This window comes from Phocoena sinus, chromosome X (assembly GCF_008692025.1).
Source record: "Phocoena sinus isolate mPhoSin1 chromosome X, mPhoSin1.pri, whole genome shotgun sequence".
Taxonomy (NCBI): domain Eukaryota; kingdom Metazoa; phylum Chordata; class Mammalia; order Artiodactyla; family Phocoenidae; genus Phocoena; species Phocoena sinus.
In genome coordinates, this window is record NC_045784.1 from 46,389,423 (window position 1) to 46,408,281 (window position 18,859).

General features: G+C 47.4%; 1 long non-coding RNA gene across 1 annotated transcript; it reads left to right on the plus strand.

The window, feature by feature from the left end:
• The first annotated feature begins 361 nt into the window (after nt 1-361).
• LOC116748003 lies at nt 362-12,496 on the plus strand. The gene is made up of 2 exons (XR_004348145.1): nt 362-2,541; nt 11,670-12,496. It is a non-coding gene; the product is annotated as an uncharacterized LOC116748003 (long non-coding RNA).
• The last annotated feature ends 6,363 nt before the right edge of the window (nt 12,497-18,859 follow it).

Consider the following 18,859-nt stretch of genomic DNA (forward strand, 5'->3'; position numbering starts at 1 on the left):
CAGGGTCACCCCTTCGTTTCTGCATGGTCACATCCAGGTGGGGAGGGCAACGGAGCAAGAGATTGGCTCCGGGATGCGTGTATGTGTGTGGGGGGGGGGGGGGGGGCGGGGGTCGAAATCGAGAAAGCGTTCTGGGCGGCGATTGGTCGCCGCGAGATTGCTGGAATAAACTCTTCCGGGGTGCCAAGCGGCGCCGGAAATCCCGCTATTCCTGCCCCTCCCGCCTCGCCTGCCCAGTTCCCATTGGCTGTCTCTCTGGGACAGGCACAGTGGTCGCCGTTGACGCTCAGGGTGAAAGGTGTGCGTGTGCGTGTGCGTGTGCGTGTGCGTGTGCGTGTGCGTGCGCGCGCGCGGGCATTTTCAGAGTGTACATTTTTCTCCGAGTTTGACTACTCCAAGACTGAGTATCCGTAAGGGGCTGATTAGCTGCCCGGGTCGGTGGCGAGGTTCGGCGCAGTCGCTGGCTGTGCAGGGTGACGGTGGTGGTGTCTTTCCGCGAGCTCTTACAGTCTTGTTTAGCCTTCACTCAGTCTGGAGCGTGTGGCACCGCAGGGTCAGTCGCGTAGATTCATATAATTAAGGCCAAGGAGGGGTCACCAAACTTTTTTGGTGTCTCTCCCTGGGAAGTAACGTGTGTCGTGCAGTTTGGAGATGTGTACCGCTACGTCTGACATCCCAGATGCTGTTTGAGTACCTTTGGCGTCTGTGAGCATTTTGGGGAGTTTTTGGCGAATGGGATATTTTATCTGGGTGGGTTTTGTGAGCCATGGTACAAAGTCTGTAGGGATTTGTGTCCTTGTAGACCTGGGTGTGCATTTTCTGAGCTTTTGGGCATTAGAGTCACTGGGTGTTAGACCCTTATGTAGACGTCTGTACCCCAGCGTGTGAGGCCTTTGAACTGTTGTGATTCTGGGTCCCAAGGTGTGATGTCTCTGAGCTGCTTTAGGAAGGGGTTTGTCTAAAGGTGTAAAGTATCTGAGCTGTTTGGGGTCTGTGTGTCAGTAGTAAAATCTCTTACCATTTTGGCTGTGAGGTCTCTGTCCAGGAACTGAGGGAGTTGGAAACCCGGCAGGTATGATTCCGAAGCCTGGAACCCGACGTGCTGATGGTGCGTTGTTGAGGGTGTCACTTGTCTCCTGGAGTCTCAGTACGTATCATAATTAATCAAATGGGGCCAGTGCCCACCTTGGAGGGTACCTGTGCATGTTAACAGTGTGTGTAAAGGGCCCGGCTCCCAGCTATGATTCAGCAAATGTTTTCTGAGCACCTGCCATGTACGTGAGTACTATTCGAGGAGTTTGTGACAGGACAAAACTGACAAAGTCTCATTTCATAGAGTTGGTCAATAAGTAAATCAAGGGTGGCAGGTGCTATGTATGAAGAAAGATAGGGCTGGACCAGGGGAAAGGGTATGTGGAGATGATGTTATTATTTTATTCAAGGTAATCAGGGAAAGTCTCCCTGAAGGATGACGAATGAGCAGAGACCTGGAGGAAGTGAGGGAGCATGCCGTGGGATTACCTGAAGGAAGAGCATTCCAGGCAAAGGGAACAGCAGGTGCCACAGTCCTGGAGGGGCAGTCTACTTGGCATGCTCCTGGATATCAAGGAGTCCTGTGATGCACTGGGTCCGGCACGTAGCACTCATTGAAAGGTGTCTGGTGCTGCTCTCTGTGTTTGTCCCACAATCTGTGGTCATCCCCATTTCACAGATGAAGGACCCGAGGCTCCAAGATGTGCCCTGCACCTTCTCTCCTGCTTACACCTGAAATTACTGAAGAGGGGTGAAACTTTCTAGTCCATCATGAGAGACAGAGGGCCTGAGTGTAAGAGCTGCAGGGAGGACACCACCCACACTGAATGTCAGCCAACCAGTGGAGATCAGTTATAATATGGGAATCATGCCCCTCATAACATCGCTACTCTTGATGGAGGGCAGGACTTAAGAATGGGAAAGGAACTGGGGCAAAGGAGAGAGGCAGGAAGGGGAAGCTGGAGGACAGTGAGAAAAAAACCCACTGGCTTCATCATATTGCTTGGATTTGGCCCAGTTCACCTTGATTAACTGATATATTCACTTTTCCCCTGTCCCTACCCTTTCTTTCCCTTCCCTTCTCTTCTCTTTTGTGCCTGAGCAGTTCAGTCCTAAAGCCATTAGGTGTTGCCGGGCAAGGCAAGTATATGCGTGTAGGGGCATCCCAATTTGGGAGGTCAGAGCCCAAGGTGGTAAGGAGGATATCCCTGGGGGTTCTCTGGGGAGGTGGCCAACTGGCTCAGGGATTCAGGCTTGAGTGAGGTGTGGAAGTCAAGGGCAGGGGATGGTTCAGCATAGCACGTGGGGAGGACCTCTTTGTGGATGAGGGATGGCTTATATGCATTGGGATTTGTCAACTCAGTGAATATATAAGGATGGTGGGAGCCACGTCTGTGAGCCACTTTTGGAAGAGGGAATTTCCAATATGGAAAGGAGGTAAACTGGAACAACTTCTGAGGAGTTCTACTGGAATTAAAGGTCTCCGTGAGAACTCCTGGTTTTCAATAGGTATGTGTGCATATGTGGATAGATTGATATAGAAATATATGTGTGTGTGTGTGATTGTGTTCACACATATATTCCAAACTTCCTGAAAAGAGCAACATCCCAATGACAATAAGTCCACCTACCGCTAGATCCTAGCTTCTGAATACCATTCTCCATTAAATGCTGGGTTCCCAGGCTGAGGAGAGAAAGGATTAATGAGCCTGGCTCAACTTGTCATGTCAGTAATAAGGGAAAGTTAAGGAATGATGGGGAGATGTCAGGGGGACACAGAATATAGCTGGAGGGCTCTCCCACCGGAAAAGCTGGGGACTCTTTTATCTTTTCCAGCTTCTTTGAGGTATTATTGACATATAGCATGTAAGTTTAAGGTGCACAGTGTGATGATTTGATACACGTAGATAGGGCAAAACGATTACCACAATAAGGTTAGTTAGCACTCTATCCCCTCACAGAATTACCTTTTTAAAAATTGTGGTGATAACATGTCAGATCTACCCTCTTAGCTTTCAATATACGATACAGTTTTGTTCCTTATACTCAGCATGCTGTACATTAGATCCCCATAACTTATTCATCTTATAGCTGGAAGTTTGTACCGTTTGACCAACATTTCCCCCAGCCCCTGGCAACCGCCATTCTAAACTCTATTTCTGTGAGTTTGACTTTTTTAGATTCTACATATAAGTAGAACATACAGTATGTCTTTCTCTCTTTCACTTACTTCACTTAGCATAAAGCCTTCCAGGTCCATTCGTGTTGTTGCAAAAGGCAGGATTTTCTTCGTTTTTGTGGCTGAATAATATTCCGTTGTATATGTCACCACATTTTCTATATCCATTCATCCCCTCCATGGCCACCTAGTTGCTTACATATCTTGGTTGAAGCTGCATTGTAAATTGTGACGTTGGTGTTAGTCCTCCAACTTTGTTTTTCAAAATTATTTGGCTATTCTAGTTCCTTTGCCTTACCCCAGAAATTTTATCATCAGTTAGTCTATATGTACAAAAAAATCCTTGCCTGGATTTGTGATTGGAATTGTATGAAATTGATGGATCCATTTGGGGACTATTGACATCCTAATTATATTGAATTTCTCAACAGATGAACGCAGTATGTGTCTCCATTTTGTTAGGTCTTCTTATATTTCTTTTCCTCAGCATTTTGTAGTTTTGAGCATACAGATCCTGCTTATGTTTCGCTAGGTTTTGGGGGGAAGCTATTATAAATGGTATGCACAAGTCTTTTTTTTTTTTAATTTCCTAATTGTTCATTGCTAGTACAGGCAAATATGCCTGATATTTTGGTGTTGAGCTTGTATCCTGCGACCTTGTTAAACTCACTTCTTAGTTATAGGAGTTTTTGTTAATAGATTTCATGGGATCTTCTAGGTAGATAATCATGTCATTGGTGGATGGGAGCAGTTTGATTTCCTCCTTCCCAATCTCTAAACCATTTGTTTCTTTTTCTTTTCTTACTGGAGTGGCTAGGACTTCCAGTACAATGTTGACTTATAGCTATCCTCCTGGCCTGGTTCCTGATCTTAGGGAGAAAGCATTTAGTCTCTCTCCATCAAGTAGGATGGAGGGGCGGGTATTTTTGTAGATGCTCTGTGTCAGGTTAAGAAAGCTCCCTTCTACTCCTGGTTAGCTGAATGTTTTCATCATGAACGACTGTTGAATTTTGTCAGATACTTTTTCTGCATCAACAGATAACGATCATGTGGTTCTTTATCTTTGGTATGCTACTGTGCTGGCTTGATTGATGTTTTAATGCTGCACCAGCTTTGCATTTCGGGGATAAACCTCACTTGGTCATGGTGTATTATTCTTTTTATATATTGAATTTGATTTGCTACTACTGTCTTTGTTTGACTTTGGTATCAGGGTAATGCTAATCTGAAAAAAGAATTCAACAAGTGTTCCCTCTCTTCTGTTTCCTTGAAGAGATTGCGTAGAATTGCTGTCATTGCTTCTTAAATGTTTGGCAGGATTTTCCAGGGGTACCATCTGGCCCTGGAGATTCCTTTTCTGTAAGTTTTTCAACTACAGACTCAATTTTAAAAATAGATGATCTGTTTCTTTTTGGCTGAGCTTTGATAGTTTGTTCCATTTCGCCTAAATTGCCAAAAGTAGTTATGTAGAATTATTCATAGAATCCTTTTAATTTCTGTGGGATCTGTAACCTATTTCATTCCTGATGTTGGTAAGTTGTGTCTTTAGTTATCTTGCCTTTTTTTTTTTTGTCTGTCTGGGTAGAAGTTTATGAATTTGTATTGACCTATTGAAAGAACCAGCTTTGGGTTTCGTTGATTAACTCTATTCTTTTTCTGATAACTGTTCCAACCTTTTTTTCCCTTATTTGCTTGCTTTGAATTTGTTTGGATTTTCTTTTTCTAGTTTCTTAAGGTGGAAGCTTTCATTATTGATTTGGGTTCTTTATTCTTTCTAATACAAGCATTTGATGCTGTACATTTACGGCTAAGCACTCCTGTACCTGCATCCTGCAGATTTTGGTAGGTTGTTTTTTCATTTTCATGTTGTTTAAATTAATTTGTAACTTTCCTTGATCCTTGCTCTTTGGTCCATGGATTATTTAGAAGTATGTGATTTAATTTCCTTGTGTTTGGAGATTTTCCTCCTAACTTTGGCTTGCTTATCGGTGGTTTTTCTCTTTTGGTCAGACAACATTCTTTGTATGATTGCAGTTATCTTGCAATTGGTCATATTTGTTTTATGACCCAGGATATAGTCTACCTTGGTGAAACTTCCATATGCACTTGAAAAGAATGTGGTATATTCGGCTATTGTTATGTGGAGGGTTCTATACCTGTGAGAACATTAGGTTCACCCATGCATTCTAATTTGCTTTCTCTCCGTTCTGTGTATTACTGAGGTTGTTGAAGTCTCCAGCTGTTCTTGTAGATTTGTTTGTTTCAGTTCTTCCAGTTCTGTCTTGGTCATGTATTTTGAAGCTTTGCTGTTGAGTACTGTGCAGAATAGAGTTAACATAGCAGGCCTGAGACTATAATCCTTAGAAGGGCTGGCTTGTTGGCCCTCACGTCGCGTCTGAGCACTTGGATTTCAAGAGGTTTCCCACCGTTGCCTCCTTCAGAAGTGTAGTTTACTCCTCCATCTGTCCAAACAGTATGTTTTATGCTAAACACCTGCTTTCCTCCTGGGAACCTGAAATCTTGATATGTGCTAGGCCCCGGGTTTCTCAGGAGCTTCCCTGGTGGACAGCATTTCACACACGTTGTCATGATCCGTTGCCGGAGGGACAAACTGCGTGATTATCTCCTAGGAAAGGACTCTTGGAAGCTTGCGCTGGTTTCCTCCGGATGTTGCCCAGTGCACCTCTCCCCCTGGATGATTTGGCTTTGTATCCTTTTGCTGCAGTAAATCTTAGCCATGAGGATGACTATGTGCTAGGTCCTTGGGGTCCTCCTAGGAATTCATCAAAAGCAAGGGTGGTCTTGGGGCATCTGAAACAGTGGTGGCAGCTGTGGATTCACTAGCGAGACTGTGACTCGCTGAAATACGGTGAAAGCCTTGTTTGAGTAAAGGGAGGATGAAGCAGTAGGGATGACGATCCTTTTGTGCTCATTGACTGTGGATGTACCCGTGCTATGAAACAGCAGCTGAGCCACTGACTGTTGTGATAGGTGTTACTTACAGAATTTGAAAACAAAAGATCCAGATCCAGGAGAGTTAGCGCACTGCATCCTCGGCTGCTTCTGCTGTGCTGCCTGATGTGAGCGGGGTGGCGGCGGGGGGGGGGCGTGGGGGTGGGAAGTGCAGCCAGCTCCTGACTTTGGTGTCTGTTATTTCCTCCAGGCCTGGGGGGAAAGGATGCAAACCTCACAAAAGGTGAACTCTGGGTCGGCCAAAAAATGTTAAAAGTTTGACTTGCTCTCTCCTACAAGCGGAAGAAAGCAAGTAAAATCAGGTTCTGGGCTGGAGAAAGCTTCAGATAAACTAGAGGCAAGAAGGGGAAAAAGGTCTGCAGGCTTTTCTTCAACTTGGCGGCTGCTACTGCTGCCGCCGCTGCCGCTGCCGCCGCCGCCGCTGCCGCCGCCGCTGCCGCTGCCGCTGCTGCTGCTGCTGCTGCAGCCCCTCCCAGCACTCGCGCCCGAGCTCCCCGGCCGCTGTGAGGTACCCTGGTGAGTGTCAGTTTACTGCTAGGTGTTTGAGTAAAGCGTCCCTGAGAGAGGGAAAAGGGGGAATTTTAAAAATGGCTTTGTACGTTGTGGCTGTTGCATCTGGATCTCTGAGACAACTGAGACGAGACGTTAGGCATATGACTCTTCAGTGCAAGAGAATGAGCTTTTCCAGCCTCCTCACGGGATCAGTGAGAGAGACAAAAGGACAGGAGGTTGTGTCAACCCATTTTGAAAATTTTTAAAAATTCACGATTTTGTCCTGGCCAGTTGCTAAACGTAATGTCTTTACAGTTAGATTATAAAACATGTTTTGCTATGAAAGTGCTCTTGCCTACAGCCCTTCCATACAAAAGATTAGGGGGACATTAGGGGATAATTAAAGAAATGTAATTTTGGTTGTTTTGTTTTTGTGTTTTTTTGCGGTACGCGGGCCTCTCACTGTTGTGGCCTCTCCCGTTGCGGAGCACAGGCTCCGGACGCGCAGGCCCAGCGGCCATGGCCCATGGGCCCAGCCGCTCCGCGGCATGTGGGATCCTCCTGGAGCGGGGCACGAACCCGCGTCCCCTGCATCGGCAGGCGGACTCCCAACCACTGCGCCACCAGGGAAGCCCCGAAATGTAAAGTTTTGATTTCAGGATTGTACACAGTGATTGTATAACAATGGAGAACACACCACCCCTGGCACCTGGGGGGGAAAGTGTAGAGAGGGAGCGAGGGCATTAATGATCTTGTCTGTCCAAACTGTTCCTGGGAATTTTCTATGTTTCCTAAAGGAACACTCCCCGTGCAGCCTTCCAAGCTGCTGTGAGCACTTTTTTTTTTCTTTTTGAATTTTACTTTATTTATTTTTTTATACAGCAGGTTCTTATTAGTTATCTATTTATACATATTAGTGTATATATGTCAATCCCAGTCCAGTGAGCACTTTGAATGCAAACTGTCTGCTGAGGCTCCAGTCACACCTGAGGGAGCTCTGACTGTGGGACCGCAGGAGTGGCCCCAGCCCCTGGACGGTGCATGCAGAGCACCTCCAGGTGTCAGCCACCCTCGGAAAGAGGATGCGCTGGGGTCCCGGACAGACAGAACTGCTTGGAACGGGCTGCCTCCAGGCAGTGCCTCTGAAACTAAGGCCTCAGATGGATTATTCAAACTGGACAGGGAGTCCTAGGGGGGCAGGTCCCTGGGTGGGAGGCCACACTGGGGCCCCAGGGAGCTGTCCTGCCTGCCTGATGTATGTCCTGCTCGGGGCAACCTAGCAGTTGTGAACCCTTTGTTTCTAGGGATACGTGTATGCCTCGGAATTACCCTTCTTGTGTGTGAGCCCTGAATATCCCCACGCAGCCTCAGCCTGGACGAGTAGTGACCAGAGTATGCTGTGCCTGAATTGGTGCCTCAGGTGCCTCAGCTACAAAAGGTTCATACAAAAAACTAAGCAGTAAGGTTCCTGGCTTTCTAAGTTAGACCTTCATGGTTAATGACACCTGTATTTAAATGGCTGAGTCCTGGAACCCTAAGGGATGTAACTGACATCAGTACTGCAGTGTAGGCTGGTGTCACTGCGCTGCCTGGGTCCTAAGACCTGTGGCATTCCCCTCCCTCCCTCTGCAGACTGACATCCTTCTCGCTCGTCATTAAGACACTGGGTCCAGTCCTTCACCCGTTACGTCAGCTCCGCAAGTGTGGACTGACTTTCTACCGCGTCTCAGGTCCTCTGCCCTGAGGACACCAGGATGAACGGGATGTGTTTCCAGCCTTCTGAGAAGGAGTTAAAAGTCTGGTGAGGGAGACAGACATGGAAGCAAAACCTCGGTGCCTCAAAGACAATGGGCTTATCTGGCTTTGTTCAGCAACCCATGGCAGATCACACTATGAGCATTTACCACGTAATTTTTCCCATCCATTAACAGCATATCCTGAAGATCCATCTAGTCAGTACAGCTGGATTCCCCTCATTCCTGTAGGCGTGTACAACCTCAGCTGCCAAGCGACACTGGTGTGTTGCATCAAGCTCAAGGCCAGTAAGAGAATTGCCTTCAGTATGTGTTCTCTAAAACACTCAAGGATTCTTTGTAAGTTTCCAGAGAAGGCAACATTCAGGCTTCCCTTAATTCACGGGGAAATTACAATTATGGAAAATCCACTTTATTTAACTCTCTGCTTAAAAGTGTTTGCCTCCCTGTAACCCTCAGCCCACAGATGCCGGTAGCTCCTCCCAATCATTTCAGCACCCAGACCTACCCTCTGAAACTTCCTGTCAGCTTCCACCTACTTACCAGGTGCACCATTGTGGTAGTAAACCACATAACATACTGGTTATCAACCACGAGAATAGGATTTTGTGAAGGTATCCCCAGACCTCTTATTCCCATCAAAAGGATAGGAATGATATGGTCCACGTCAGGGTTTGGTCAGGGGAAGTAGCATGGCAGCATGGAGTAGGACACAGGACTCCCCAGGAAGGATTCCAGACACCTTCCTCGTCTGTCTTGCTTTCTGTGACAAGATAATGGTTCAGGGACAGACAGGGTGTGAGGTAAGGCTTCGTTTCCAAGGTCAATCACTGCCGTGGGCATCAGTGTTTAGGATGGTTCTGTGGTCGTCATGGCTCTTGGCTCCCGGGTCTGGGGTCCTTCTCAGAGAGGACGAGCCCTCTCCAGGCTGCGTCACCAGAGTCACGGGCCAGGCGCGGGCTTTAAGCTACTAGGGAAGGCTGTCTGCTTCGGCATGGCAGATCAGATCAGAGGAGGACAGCTGAGAGGAGAAGAGGGGAGAAGATCTCCTCAGGTCAGGGGCAGGTGTCTGATCGGTGAAGGGAAGACATTTTTCCTAAATTCTGGTTGCTCTGGGCTTGTGTGGCATGGAGGGAGTGGGGGTGCAAGAGAGAAGCAGAGGCTGACTGGAGGTGGGGAGAATAGATCATATAACCTCATATCGTCTGTGTCCCACGGCCCCCGAGAAAAGCCCAGGCCATGTGGGATCTCAAAGGTCATCTCCTCTCACCACCTCCATCCACTGGCCATGAAGAGAATGGATCTGAGATAAACTGAAGCCTCAGAGAGACAGGCCAGTGGGGTGGTGATGTCTTCTCGGAAGATCCACTGCCCTGCCCTTGGTTTGACTCTCACGCTGTGTCCTTTACGTTCTCTCTCCTGTGCTCTCAGGTTGGTCTTCCCAACTGTGTGTTTATCCTGGGAAGAGTCAGTACATTGGAGACAGTCTCGCTACCAAAGGAGTTTATTAAAGTTCCTGAGAGTTTCCCAGGCAGAGTGAAAAATCAAAGATTCTGGGGCACCGTTGAAGCCACACTAAATGAGATTCACTGAGTGCGGATCATGGAATCTGCATTTTTGGTGTTTTTTGTTTTTTTTTTTTTTATAATTCCTCAGTTCTGACTGACATGGACAACTTGTCTGGGTACTACCAGAGCAGAGGAACGGTCTTATTTTCCCTACTGGCAGGTTTCTCTCTCCATCGGGAGCATGTGGAGGTGACAGAGGTTTGCTGCCTTCTCTGATGCACAAACCCAAGACCTTCAGGCTAGGAGACTGACATGCTGTCTGCTGTTCTAAGGAGGCTCTCAGATCATTGTTTCCACAAAACATCCTGATTCCAATCCTGTCAAGCCTCCATCTAAAAGATTTCTGAAGAAACCAGATTTCTATTTAGTGTGCAGTTCCATGCTGTAAGGTCAATTTGTGTTATGTGTTAGCTGTTTTTCTACATATTTTGCAGTAGCCATTGGATCCTTGCCCTTGACTGAATAAATACAGAACACACTTGAGTTTTCCACAATGCCTCCACAGACCTGTGGCTCCAGCCCTTACTGCTGGGTGACACTGAGCGGGCTACTTAGCATCTCTGTGCCTCAGTTCCTCCATTAGTAACATGGAAACACTAGTTAGGAGTAAATGTAACTACTTCTTGGGGCAGCTTAGAGCACTGACCATGTTAAGACATGGGAAGTTGTCAGGACAGTGCTCATCATGTGACAAGTTCCTGGTGAATTCTAGCTGTTGTCATTACTGCTGTTAATATTGTTACCGTTCCCACATTTCCCTGGAGAGTGTTCCAGAGAGACAATGTCAAGACCACCTTTGACTCACCACATGGACTTTGCACTATCACTTCAGCCCCTCAGGGACTCAAGAACTGAATGTATGGGGCATGGGTGTGGGTATATGTGTGTGTGTGTGTGTGTGTGTGTGTGTGTGTGTGTGTGTGTATATATATATGGGGATATTGTGAAGCCTAAATACAATGCTGGGGTTTCATCAGGGGCTCGTATGGAAAAGTTTAGTGCCTATTCTCTAGGAAATTAGAAGTCTAATGACCTCTTCTTATGATTTGTATGATGGGAAAGTAAGTGATCACTGGACGATTGTAGTAGAACATGAGTATATACATTTTAAAAAACATTCCAGAGGGAAGTTTAAAGGCCCAAGGACCTCATCATATAGCCCTTTTTTGGGGGGGGGGGCATTATTTTTATGAAGCCTAATTCTCCTGTATCAAATTCTGAATATCTGAATCTGATGAAGATACAAAAGTATCAATACTCAAACTTTCATCAGTAGGACTTTATTTCTTGTGTAGTTTTCACATTGCCGGTTTTATGGTGTTTCTTATTTCTTCCACTAATATTCACGTTTTTTTAACCAAAGGGTGATGGTATGAATATTTTCTGAGTTACATCCTGAGGAGATGGTAAACAGTGTTTTTGGATGGAGAGTCTGAGTAGGGGGGCAAAGGGGAGAGAGAGTGCAGCGGGAGTGGTTGAGGAGAAAGCAACGGGGGCAGGGAGAGAGGGATATGGGTACAAGCAGAAACCGAAGTGAAGAGACACAAGAATAAAAGCTCACCCTTCTGGACTGTGTTTAACTCTCTATATGTATAAGTGTAATAACGTCTCTGAGTACTCACAGCAACATTATGAGGTAAGCATTTTTAATGTTATCATCCCTTTTTGCAGATGAGGAAGCTTGAGACACGTAGAGGTTAACGGGTGAAGGAACTTGCCCAAAGTCACCTGGCCGGCAAGAACTGAGTCAGATTGCTACGCAGGCCTGAAAGAAACAGAGAGGTGTGGTATCTGACCCCCAAATCTGGAATACACTGCAGTGTCCAGCGTCCTCTGGATCAAAAGGCAAGTGAACATGTCCATCGGCATGAATCAGATTACCATGGATCTGTGTATGGATTGAGCATGATGTCTCCTAAGTGCATGAAAGACCACAGGGTGTCGTGTCAATATGCACACGTCACAGAGAACAGTTCCTGGTCCACATCAAGCTCTATACATGTCTTTGCTTCTACTGACATCAGTATCAGCATCCTCATCCTCATCATTATGGGAAGTAGCATAACCATACTATAATGATAAACAGAACAACAGACACAAAAGTATGAAGACATTACCTCCCCCCATCTCCTAATTTTTAAAAATGCAGAGAAAAAACCTGGAAGGCAGTAGACCACATATTAAGTGTTTTTCTCTTGAGTGTGAAATTCCAGATAATGCCCAAATAACCTTTTTTTTTTTTTTTTTTTGTGGCCTCTCCCGTTGTGGAGCACAGGCTCCGGAGGCGCAGGCTCAGTGGCCATGGCTCACGGGCCTAGCCGCTCCACGGCATGTGGGATCTTCCCGGACCGGGGCACGAACCCGTGTCCCCTGCATCGGCAGGCGGACTCTCAACCACTGCACCACCAGGGAAGCCCCCAAATAACCTTTTGATGTGCTGTATCTTCATTGTTACGTAGCCAGTTTTTCTATTATAATTTAAAACTAGTTTTTCTGAAGACCTGTTCTCTTAGGTATCTTGACGTTTCAGGATGAAAAAAAATTGTTTTGGTATCCTTGCCAAGTGAAAACCCAGTCAGCACACTTAAGTGAGGAGTATGATCTTTGGTACAGTGGGGGGTGTGGGGTGTGGGGGGAGCAGAGAGGTCCTGATGGAAGGTTAGCTAAGTCTGCAAGCGTTGTGAAAAAGGCCACGGACGATATAAGCCCAAACCAAACAACAACTCACAGGTCCCTAGGAAGAGACTGGTGTTCTATCCACGTAAGTGTCTGTATTAGGACTTCTTAGACCTTTGCTCTTTTGGCTCCCGTGGCGCAGTGGGGCAGCGTGTGGCGCTTGTAACGCAGTCCTGCTTTGACCCAGGCTGTGGATGAGAGTCGCAGCCTCCCCTGCAGCACCGCCCCTTTTGTGGGGCAACTGGAGCACTTTTCTTGGTGCCTGGGAGCCTCCAGATTCAGAAGGGAAGGGAGACAGAAAATACGTAGCTCAGTAGGTAGATCCGACCCTCCCAGATAGAGCCATGCACAGCAAGTGAGATGCAGGTGCAGCTTGGTGCAGTAACCCGTTGGGAATTAGCAGAGTTGGATTGGGTGACTCAAGGAAGAAATGTGGACGTGAATGCAAAGGGGAGGAACCACATTAAGAGGGGTAAACAGCTATAATTCCCATTTCTGTAACAGGGTAGGGTACTCCATTATTGTTGGGAGAAGGCTCCCTGGTCTGAGCTCTGGGAGGGCGTCACGGCACTTTAGTGATGAGCGTTCTGAGGAACCGCCATCAACCCTAACCAGGGGGTGCTGAGTGTCTGAAGGCAGGAAGTCTCAGTCTTTACCCCTAACAGACACAGACAGCTTCTTAGCCCTGCTGAGAGTGGTGCTGTGGCACCTGAGGGAAGCTCAAAGTTGCCCTCTAGCAAAACTACCAGTGCTCCTTATGTCCTAATCCAGGTCAGGGTGGCTGCCCAGACACTGTGCACTGATCCGGATAAGTCTGATGGTAAGTGTGTGTGTGTGTGTGTGTGTGTGTGTGTGTGTGTGTGTGTGTGTGACAAACAGTGACTTTATTCATTGAATCGTTCACCAAGCTCCAACTATGGTCAAGGCACTGTGCTGGATGTCTGGGGATACATAAAAAACAAAAAAAAATGGTCAGCTGGGTATCTGCTCAGTCAGCTGACTGACAAGGACAAGGAGGGATCATAGATACTGAATGACAAGCCTGTGCCAGGCCTTAGAAGGAGTGAGAGGCAGGACGTGGGGGAAGAGCAGAGAGAGTCGAGGTGGAGCAAGCAAGGAACTAGGAAGACCGCGTGAGGGGCAGCTCCGAGTGAGACTGATGGCCTCACCTGGACTTGACATGCCCTTCCTAACTGAGCTCAGGTCCCTGACTCCATGGCCACCTGTGCTCTGGGCACAGCATCACAGACTCCACTAGCAGCCTGCGTTCATTCAACAGTCCATCGATTGGACACGTAGTTGCGGGGCCTACACTGGGCACCAGCCACTTGGTACTTGGGAAACATTCAGTGAACTGACCGGTGCTTTAAGGATCTTGACCCAAGTTCCACTGTGAGGCCAGAACTGTGGCTGATGGGGCAACAGAGTGACCCACACGTGTGTAATGAACGTTGCAGCCTCTTTGGTTAGGAGTTTCCGGAATTAGGGATCGTATGAAAGATGCAATGCTCCTCCCCCCACCAAAGGGAAGAGAATCTGACTCGAGATATGCCCTGTTTACTCCATTCTCCTGTGTCATTTTTAACGCAGAAATAACTGGTCCAAGAAGAGCTACCCTTTATTGACCAAGTACATTTGAGTCGAGGTCCTTCATTCACTGAGGAAACAAGTTCGAAGCACCGACCAGACACTAGGTCTCCGCTACTGGGGCCAGTTTGGGGATGCAGGGATGATGGGGGCTGCAACCTGCAAGCAGATGACTGCCCCCTGTTGTGTGAGAAAAGCCATGGCAGGATTTAAATCATAGAACCCTAGGAACACAGAAGAGAGCCTCTGACCCCCTGCCATAGTGTGCGGGGTCGGGGGTCGGGGGCGTGTGGTGTGTGGGTGTTTGGTCAGGACACACTTCTCAGGGGTGGGGAGGTTCTTCAGGTGGCACTTCGATCACCCACAGTTTACAGACACAAGCTGAAGAGCAGAGACATGAACACGGGTGGAGCCAGATTTCCATTCTCAGTCTGTTGGCTCCAGACCACCATGGCAGCTGGGTCAGCTCCAGAGCTGTCATGCAGCCACTAAAAACACTTCCTCTGCCTCTGCTTGCCTCTCAGTTCCTTCCATCTGATAAATAGAGTGAGACTGGTGGAGATATAACTGGGGGAGGGTTGATTGCAAAGCCTCTCTGATATGGCAGAGTGCCCCCCCCGCCACAGGGGAGGCTGAAGTCCTGCCCGGCCGTTGGCTCTGAGGCAATCCTTTTGCGCCGGTGGACTCCAGTTTCTTGGCTGCAAGGCAGCTCCTGCGAAGGCAAACACAGAGAGCGTCTTAGAACCTTTCAGGGTGGCTTTGCCCGACTGGGTTCCTGCATTTCACAGGTGGACATGGTATTGGGACAATGATGACTTTCCTGTCACGGAACAACATCTGCATCTCGGCACCTGAATCACAAGCCAAGTGGGTTGTCGTGACCGCAAAGAAGACGGGCTTTGCAGTCGGGCAGAACTAGGGCTTGACTGCCAGATCCAGCCTTTACTGCATCAGCGACCTAACCTCTTTGAGCTTGTTTCCTTGTCTATGGAAGGCGGGGGTTCATACTTCTCTGGATCTATGGGGAGTAAAACCGCATATGCCCGGCTCCCGTTAGCTCAGTAACTAGGCTCCGGGTGAACCATTTTACACTGCGCCCTGTGTTAGGGACACATCAGTGTGGACGCAAGCATGCCGGGGGCCTCTGGGCATCTACTCCACCCTCTGGCTGGGGTGGGGGTTGGGGTAGTGGCAGTGGAACTGGTGCCATTTCCATCTTTTTAATTGTCTTTACATATCAAAGGCACACACTTCATTTCATACTTAGGTGTGCTCTGCTCAGAGGAGTTGTACTGAATGAAGTCAGTCCTCACAGTTGAGTCTGTAACAGGCAGAACCAGCAGTGGGGACACCTAAGGAGTTGCAGGAAGGTGCTGTCAGATTCCCTAAGAGGGTCCCCATACGGAGCGCGCAGCTGGTCCTTGCCTCCCTGATGACCACAGGGGACTAGTAAATCAAACCCTTGCATGGGGAGGACCCGTTAATATACTTTCTCCTGTCCTAACAGAAACTCAGACTATAAACTATAGTGAAAATCTCATCAAAACAAAGTCCATGGGTAGGGCAGTTCAAAGCCTGTTCAATTTACTGGGTCACAGATACCATAAAGTGACAGACTTTTTTCCCCATTGTTCAGCTTATCCCTCCTCACTGTGAAGCAGGTGGTCACCCTGGATCCCTCTATGCTTCCAAAACTGTGGCCAAATTCCAAAGGTCATATTCAAAGGCAACAGTGGGCCCGTATAACATAAGGCGAGAGAGCTTTTCTGTCTGTGTCCTGTTCTTAGCAAGGAAGCCTTTCCCAGAAAAACTCAGCCATCAGATTGCATTTCAAATCAGCTCACTGTGAACCACAGTAAAACGTGTGTCCGTGTGGGGAATTCATAATGAAATCTCCATCACCTTCCATTCGGTAAAAATATCAAATCTGCTAACTGTGACTTTTCATCCAGGTACTCCTCAGGAAAAATGGAAATTGCTCTACCCAGCCTGACAGCTGAACCTAAGAAGGAATCAGACAGATGAGGAGGGAGGAAGGGCATGTAAGATGGAGGGAACAGCACGTGTGAGGTTGTGAAATCTGTGGGTGGTGGGGGCCGGGAGGGGGGGCGGGCAGGGGGGGGCGAGGGAGGACGAGTGTGAGCACACCAGCCATCTGATGAACAGAAAGAGGTCTGGGTGCGCTGGAATATCAAGTGGGGCTTGGAGCAGAAGGAAGGGGGTCTGGTGAAGATCAGGCGTTTGGGGGCAGGCAAGGCCTGCTGTGCTTAGTCCAGGAGGCTGGACATTATCCTAAGAGCAGCGGGCAGCCCCTGCAGAGTTTTGGGCAGGGCTGTCATGCCCAGGTTAGGACTTAAGAAAGCTTCCTCAGGCAGTAGGATAGACAATGCGTTGGAAAACATCAGGATTGCTGGTGGTGGTCAAGGAGAGAGATGAGGGTGACGTGGAACTCACTGTGCCGATGGAGAGAAGTGTCAGGATCTTGCTTAGAAAGACTTAGGAGACAGAAAGGTGGGGCTTGATGACTGAGAGGGTGGTGAGAGAGAGGCAGCAGGCAAGGATGGCCTTAAGGATCTCTGGCCTAAGCAGCTGGGGAGAAGGCTGCCTTGCCCTGAGTTAGGCAACAGTAGAGGAGGTGCAGCTATGTGGGGAGGGGTTGTGGATGGATTCAGTTTGGACTTGAGTATTCCTTGCCTTTGGGGCTCAAACACGTATTACCTGAATGACTTGGGGTAGCTGACCTAACCTCTCTGTGCCCAAGATGCCTCAACTGTGATAGCAGGCTCAATGTAAAATAATCCTAGTTGATGAGGTGGGAAAGCAGAGACTACAGAGAAGCTAGGGGAGCTGCTCAGAGTCACACAGGCCGTCAGAGGAGGAGTGACCCACAAACCTAGGCATACTCGATTCAGAGCCCACACTCTTTATTTTTTAAATTAAATCCGACATACCATATTACATTAGTTTCAGGCGCACAACAAAGTGATTCCACACTTTTAAACATTAGGAAATGAATAACACGATAAGTTTGGTTACCATCTGTCACCATACAGGCTTATTACAATATTATTGACTATATTCCGTGTATGTACATTCCATCCCCGTGACTTATTTATTTTATAACTGGAAGTGTGTACCTCCTAATCCCTTCACCTATTTTACACAACTCCCCACCCGCTCCCCCTCTGGCAACCACCAGTTTGTTCTCTGTGTCTCTAACTCTGTTTCTGTTTTGTTCCCTGTGCTCACTTGTTTTGTTTTTGAGGTTCCACATACAAATAAAACCGTGTGGTATTTGTATTTCTCTGTCTGCCTTATTTCAGTTAGCATAATACCCTCTAGGTCCATCCATGTTGTCGAAAATGGCAAGATTTCATTCTTTTTTATTGCTGAGTAATATTCCATTGTGTATATGTATACCACTTCTTTTTTATCGATCCATCTATCAATGGGCACTTCCATATCTTGGCTAGGGTAAATAATGCTGCAGTGAACAGAGGGGTACATACAGCTTTTGTGATTAGTGTTTTTTGTTTTCTTCAGATAAATACCAAGAAGTGGAATTGGGGCTTCCCTGGTGGCGCAGTGGTTGAGAGTCCGCCTGCCGATGCAGGGGACACGGGTTCGTGCCCCGGTCCGGCAAGATCCCACATGCCGCGGAGCGGCTCGGCCCATGAGCCATGGCCGCTGAGCCTGCGCCTCCGGAGCCTGTGCTCCACAACGGGAGAGGCCACAACAGTGAGAGGCCCGCGTACCCCAAAAGAAGTGGAATTGCTGGATCATATGGTAGTTCTAGTTTTAGGTTTTTTAGGAAACCCTCACTGTTTCCATAGTGGTTGCACCAATTTACATTCCCACCAACAGTGCATGAGGGTTTCCTTTTCTCCACATCCTCGCCCACATTTCTTACTTCTTGTTGTCTTTTTGATAATAGCCACTTGACAGGTATGAGGAAGCACCTCATTGTGGTCTTGATTTTGCAATCCCTGATGATTAGTGATGTTGAGCATCTTTTCATATGCCTGTTGGCCATCTGTATTATCTTCTTTGGAAAAATGTCTATTCAGTGTTTTGCCCCACTTTTTAATCGGGCTCTTGGTTTGTTTTTTGTTTTGTTTTGATAATGAGTTCTGTGAGCCCTTTAGATGTTTTGGCTATCTACCTCTTTTCGGATATATCACTTGCTAATATCTTCTCCCATTCAGCAGGTTGCCTTTTTGTTTTGTTGCCGGTTTCCCCTGCTGTGGAAAAGCTTTTTAGTTTGATGTACTCCCGTTTGTCCATTTTTGCTTTTGCTGCCCTTGCCTGAGGAGACATATCCCAAAAATTATTGCTAAGACCAGTGTCAAAGAGCATACTTGGCTATGTTTTCTTCTAGGAGTTTTATGGTTTAAGGTCTTACAATTTAGGCTTTAATCCATTTTTTGTTTATTTTTGTATGTTGTGTAAGAAAGTGGTCCCGTTTTCCCAGAACCATTTATTGAAGAGGCAGCCTTTTCCCTAATGTATATTCTTGGCTCCTTTGTCATAGGGGTTTATTTCTGTCAGAGCCCACACTCTTAAGCATCCCCAACTGTTCTCTCCGTAAAGGCTGGGGA